Source organism: Schistocerca piceifrons, chromosome 2 (genome assembly GCF_021461385.2).
Source record: "Schistocerca piceifrons isolate TAMUIC-IGC-003096 chromosome 2, iqSchPice1.1, whole genome shotgun sequence".
In the NCBI taxonomy this organism is placed as follows: domain Eukaryota; kingdom Metazoa; phylum Arthropoda; class Insecta; order Orthoptera; family Acrididae; genus Schistocerca; species Schistocerca piceifrons.
In genome coordinates, this window is record NC_060139.1 from 9,201,923 (window position 1) to 9,208,648 (window position 6,726).

The following is a 6,726-nucleotide window of genomic DNA, read 5'->3' on the forward strand; positions in this document are numbered from 1 at the left end:
CAGTAGTCTATATTAATCCGCTTGAAAGAGCACGCTGGTCGCTTTGGAGTGCTGTAGATGGAGATGAACTGGTACCAGCCGGTTAAGTGAGTCTACACCGCTGACCTACGTCATGGCTGTGAAGTTTGTACAGATGCTGGCCGGTTGTAATGAATCTGTGAAGTAAGGTGCGTCAACGTGGAGACGTGGAAAGCAGCAGTCGTGTTTAGCCGAGCGCCTGATCGTACCGTGAATAGTGTTTGCCAATTTGCTCGTGCGTCAGCGCTAACAGACGAACGTGTCTACAGGGAATGATATACCACTTGCAGCATTTTGACGCGACGTAAAAACCTTAGCCGTAAAAACATCCTAACCCACAGGGACCGGAGATAAGTGACATGCGTTGTCAACGCCTAATCTGTTTCAAACCTGGCAGGAATTGCAGCTGTCAGTAAACGCAGCTTCACCTCAATCGGTCTACAACCGAAAATTGCGAAGGGAAGTGCGTGAATGGGAATATTTGGAGTCAGGTACCTTAGAAAGGTCACTGCTCGCCGAGCCACGTACAACTGCACGTCTTTAATGTTCCAAAATGCACACAATCCTGGCAGTAGCCGACTCGACGTACGCAGTTCTTAGCGACGAGTCACTATCTTTTATTCGAGGTGTCAGGTATAATGACGGCCGTATGAAGCGTTTAATTCACTTGTCTATTTGTCAGTGGTTTTGTGGTGTATTGAGAGTTTTCCGTACAAATACCTCAGCCAACTCATTCAAATTAGAATAAAGATGAACCAGGACGTTTACTCCAACATTCTAGGTGCCCAAGTGTTGCGCTTTCGACAATGCATTTTTGATGAGTATGCTCTGGATACTTCCGCCCTCCAAGATGACTAGGCATGGGGCTGTATGTACACTGTCCACTCACATCAATGTGAACACCTGTCAAAAACCAGAATAACCACCTTTCACAGGGTTGCGAGGCGAGCAGGTAGAGAGTCACTGAGGTTCAGGAAGGCACTGGAAAGGATGTGGAGCCATGCCGACTCCACCGCCGTGGCCACCTGCGCTACATTTCTCCGTTGAGGATCCATGGCGAGGAACAGCCCTGTCGAGATGGTCCAACAGATCCTCGTCTGGGTCTAAATACGGGAGTTTTTACAGTCAGATAGAGCGGGGTAAAGCCATCCTGATGCGCTTTGAACCACGCACGTACACTGAGAGCCGTGTTTCACGTTGCATTGTCCAGTCGCTAGATGCCGGCGTGACGAAGAGAGACAATACTGCACGTAAAGCCATCGGCACACGGACCGTGCAACCGAACGTTGAGCGTTGAGCGTGCCGAGCTTCTGACGTCATAGCGTGGAATAGCACGTTCGGGAGTCTTTCCGAACGTGCAGAGCAATATCTGGCATGTCAGATATTCTGAGCGTGCGTCTGAGCGTTGACCAATGAGATGGCACAACGCCACCTACGTCACACGCACGCCGTCTCCCTTCAGTACAGAATTGTGAGGCGCCATATTGGCATTCATTTCAAGCTTGTATGTATATATGCCGTTTCTGAGCAGCAGCAAATTGAGAATCACTGGAAAACCCGTTGTTAACTGTGTGATTCGTTCCAATAAAATAATGAGAAGCATCGTATTTGTGGCAAAAGAATTATTGTACCTTGCGTATTATGAGAGTAGGCTATTTGAAGGCAGCCACACACTGAAGATCCACCAAAAACGCATTATTCTTGGTACAATTTGTTCGCGCCTTGACACTACCAAATTATTTTTCCTAGCATTCGTGTTTTTATTAGGTTCTGATGCTTTATTATTAGTTTAATATAAGTATATACTATAATATTTGATGTTATGTAAATATAGGTTTACCTTTTTTTGAGGGGTGACTTTCTTCGATTGGCTTAATCTACAGGACAGCTTGCGCTATTTCTTTTACGCTTCGTAATTCACGTGTTTGCAAAGATTCTGCTACAGGTAGGAACATTGATCAAGTAAGACTGACCTTGGGGTTTTACTGAAATGTGGGAATGATGAAATAATGTATATCTTATACGGAGAAGTATTCCAAATTTGTACCGCACTGTTTGTAATGGAACTTTTATAAGCCTGTGTCCTTACTGATTGGACGTGGTACTTTCCTTTTCGTGGACGATGGAGGAAATGTGCGTTTTAATAGAGCTAACGTGGGGATTTTACGCGCGCTCGTTGAGTAAACAGTGTGATTTAAGAACTAGAAACATCCCTCAGCTGCCACTGGAGTGCGTTGCGGTCGCGTATACCACGCTGGGGCCCACGTACCGTATGCACAAGTCGCATCGTTCCTGAGCGTTCAGCAGCACGTTGAACTTGGCACGCTCTACGTTAACGTTCGACAGCACGGTCCGTGTGGCGACGGCTTAAGAGAGGACATGGTCGCCGAGAATAGATGCACACGTGTGTTGATCCACTGTGCCGATGAGAATGACCGGGATCACCCAGGGAATGCCTTCCGGGCTGGACCTCTCCGACGATTGTTGCAAGGTGTTTACTCCCAGACGTTTCATGCCGACCACGCCAAGAACCATCTTTCCGATGGAGCATAGAATGTGATTAATCAGAAAAGCTCACCAGTCTCCAATCGGTGGGCGTCCAGTTCCAGTACAGACTTGCAAATTCCAGCCCTCGTTGCCAATAGACAGTAGTCAGCGGGGGTGCACGTACCAGGCGCCTCCTGTGGAGGTCCCTATGCAGCGACGTTCGCTGGAAGATCGTCGAGAGACGCTGTTGACAGCCCCTTGTATCACCTGGGCTGTCAGAGCTCACCTGTTGCACCTCTATTTGCCTGTGCACGTTTCCACAGCCATTGTTCACCCCCGTTCATTTATCCCCAGTGGCCTCGGCGCCGGTTTTTGATAGCGACATATTGACGGCGGCACGCGAATCGTTTAGAAACTTTGTCGTTTCATAAATACTTCCAACCTTGGTCTAAAAGCCAGAGATCATGGCCTTTGGAAAGTCTGATAAACCGCACCATTTGCACATTACGACAGCGACTGCACAGCTGTCGACGTTCCCCAGACACGTTTCATGTACCCTCCAGTGCTACTGCTGCCACCTGCCGTCTGAGAGTGGTTATTCCATGTTGACATCGAACGCAGTCGGTCGCCAGATTAATGTAACTGGACCGGGTAGATGTACCTGGTGTGACGAACACTCAGGCACCAAATGGAAATGGACTGGCATGGCAAATTTCTAGATAGTAAAGTCGTAGAAAACCTCTGGGACTGTTTGGGACCGCTGATGAAAGGGAGCAGTCACCGTCCCCACAGTTTGATACCACTACGGGAACTAATCATCACTGAGTGATTGCAGCCGGATGTGCAATATTTTTGAAAACTTGTGGACTGTCTTCCCAACTTGAGGCCATTACCAAGGCTATAGGCGGTGTTATGTCTCCTGAGGACAACAAATGTTTGGCCGGTGTGCTAATTAGGCAATGAATATGAGATAAAACATCCTCTCCCCCTCCACTTATTTTAACAGTTCTTTTCGGCAGTCTGACGTGTAAAATGAGTGGTGATTACGTCCACGTGCGTAGACGGTCTAACAACCCTACCACAACAAAGGTCAGAACTTAATAACGATTGTGGTGTTGCTCACGCTGCTAAATACTGCATTTTCGGGCAACAACAGTCATATTATGTGGCAGGTGTCATTAGAGAACAGTTAATAAAGTCATTTCATGTAATAATCAAAAAACTAGGCGCTCATATTTTTGTGTTTCCCACGCTGGTCTCGTCGTAAAATCGTGGCTCAATCGTTGAAAATCTAGGTGGTTATGATTCCAAGCTCGGATGCAAAGAGGCCTAGGTTTTATTCTGCTATATTCAAAAGTTTTGTAGAAGCGCTTCACAAACCATTCTTGACGATTACACTTTTACTGGACAATGGTGATGTAAAAAAATAATCAGCACTCCGAATTTAAGTTACACTTCCTTTTAATTGCAGTATCACGTGACACACAAACATCACTTCACGATACAAAACATACTTGAAAACATCTTCCTCACATTTTATAAGCCAACTACAAAATGCATCTTTCCAACATGAAGTACAAGACTTGACCTTTTCAAAGTCCGACTCTCTAACAACTTAACAACTAACTAACCATCGCTTACGTGCCCAAGAATCAGAGTTACAAGTACGTCAAAGATCATAGTGACAAAAGAAAGAATACACATAAGAATAATATCATTGCAATATAAACATATCGATGCATCAAAAGTGAAATCAAATATGAATGTTGTCTCAGAAATATGTTAAGTAGTTAACAGAAAGCCGGCCGCAGTGGTCTAGTGGTTCTAGGCGCGCAGTCCGGAACCGCGGGACTGCTACGGCCGCAGGTTCGAATCCTGCCTCGGGCATGGATGTGTGTGATGTCCTTAGGTTAGTTAGGTTTAAGTAGTTCTAAGTTCTAGGGGACTGATGACCACAGAAGTTAAGTCCCATAGTGCTCAGAGCCATTTTGTTAGTTAACAGAAATACAGTAGAATATTACTGGTATCGAGAGGTTCAGGTGAGGTACCATAATGGTTACGTAATTCAAGTACCGTTACAACGGCTATTGAATTTTTTACCATGTGCCTGAACCGAAGTACTCACTGTTTCGAATGGTTATCTATAGTACTGGAATGATAAAAAGTCACTCAACTGAAACACCGTTTACTTATCCTAATCTGTCACACACTGCCTGACCACAACGAAAATATTCACTTATTTTATGGACGTTCTCTCCTTAACACTATTCAAACTACCACGTGACATCAATGGCTTTCACTCGCATAATACTCTATGATCCTCTTTTCGTCTTACAAGGTTTGATGGTTCATTCAAAAGTTCACAAAACATATTCCAGGTCCACATAAGCACTTGCTCTATCAATGGTACTTGACAAAATCTTAACAAACCAGTATTTCTTCAAGGACATAAACTTTCTCTGACTCTGAGGCTGCATCACGACAATCATCTTCTACCGCTATTCCAGCTCTGAACTGCTTCTGCCACATCTCCACGAATATCTGCAATCTACACTGCGGATTTAGTAACTGAACGCTGCTATTAATTCAGCCCAAACATTCACAGAAGCAAAAAAGTGCATTGGTTCATTCAAGGTAGACACTACAATCTATGATTATCCAAACACCTGTGTGACAGCGCGTGCAGTAACAGAAATGTCGCAACACAATAATAAATATGTTACAAATGTTACTTAACTTCGGTACAGTTTGATGCATGCCATTTGATGACATAACCGAATATAGTTACACCCAAATAGCTTTGCTGTCTCTTGGCTGTCTATTATAGCTGTTGTATCACTGGTAGTAATGTTTGCAGACACTCAGCTACTGCTACTAGTTCCCCGCAAATAGCCAATGGAGTCTCGAAAGTCAGTCTGCAGAGTACTGTACTCACCGACGTACAGGCACTGAAGTCAACCGTTTGACAGCTGGTTTGTTGCTGTGTCAGTGACTGTGGCACGCCTTGCTTTGGTGGGTGGCGGCGGGAGGTTTTCCGTGTGCGCCAGTACAGGACGTGAGCGATGTAGTTCAGCGTAGGCACTGCCCACATTACAGGCGAATGCGTAAGACGCGCTGGAGGAAGTGGCGTGGAAGTACAAAGAGTTCCGGGTTTGTGAGCTCCACATGGGGACTGCTACTACGAACTGAGAGACGCCACGCAACTGGTTTGTCTGTGTGGTGGCAGTAACACACAAACCCACTATTAGAGTGGTGGCGCCTGTTGGTATGAAACTGTTCCTTCCGGAACTTTCTAAAAAGTAAACGGCATGGTAGTCATCGGAAGGAGGTGGCTGTGACTGATTTTTACTAAGGATTTCGATACAACGATGGGTGTTCAATAAGTGACGCTACACATTTTTTTCCTCTGCAGCAAATTCAGTATTAAGAAACCGGAATGTGTGTGGGACATCAAGAATTATTCCAGTTTCATTCCCTATGATTTCATGAAGTTCCGATAGATGGCGCCCCCATACGTAGCCTTAAAAATGGCGTCTGTAACAGAGGTGCATTCCAAGCGTAGAGCTGTCATTGAGTTTCTTTTGGCGAAAACCAGAGGATCGCAGATATTCATAGGCACTTCCAGAATGTCTACGGAGGCCTGGTAGTGAACAAGAGCTGTGTGAGTCTTTGGAAGAGACGTCTTTCATCGTCACAACAAGGTCGCACAAACCTGTCCCATCTCCCGCACGATGGTTGGTGGCTTACGCCTGTGACTCCTGCAACACTGGATCGTGCGCGCACTCTCATTCGAGATTATCGACGGATCAAAAGCGCACAACTGGACGTTTTTGTTGGTGGTGCTGACGCCCTCGTCCACCAGTAGCGGTGCTCAGAGGTGTGTGCCTAAACAACGAAAAGTGTGAGGTCATCCCCATGGCTGCTAAAAGGAATTCGTTAAACTTGGGTTACACGATAAATCAGTCAAATCTAAAAGCCTTAAATTCAACTAAATACCTAGGAATTACAATTACGAACAACATAAATTGGAAGGAAGACATAGAAAATGTTGTGGGGAAGGCTAACCAAAGACTGCTTTTTATTGGCAGGACACTCAGAAAATGTAACAGACCTACTAAGGAGACGGCCAACACTACGCTTGTCCGTCCTCTTTTAGGATACTGCTGCGCGGTGTGGGATCCTTACCAGGTACGACTGACGGATTACGTAGAAAAAGTTGAA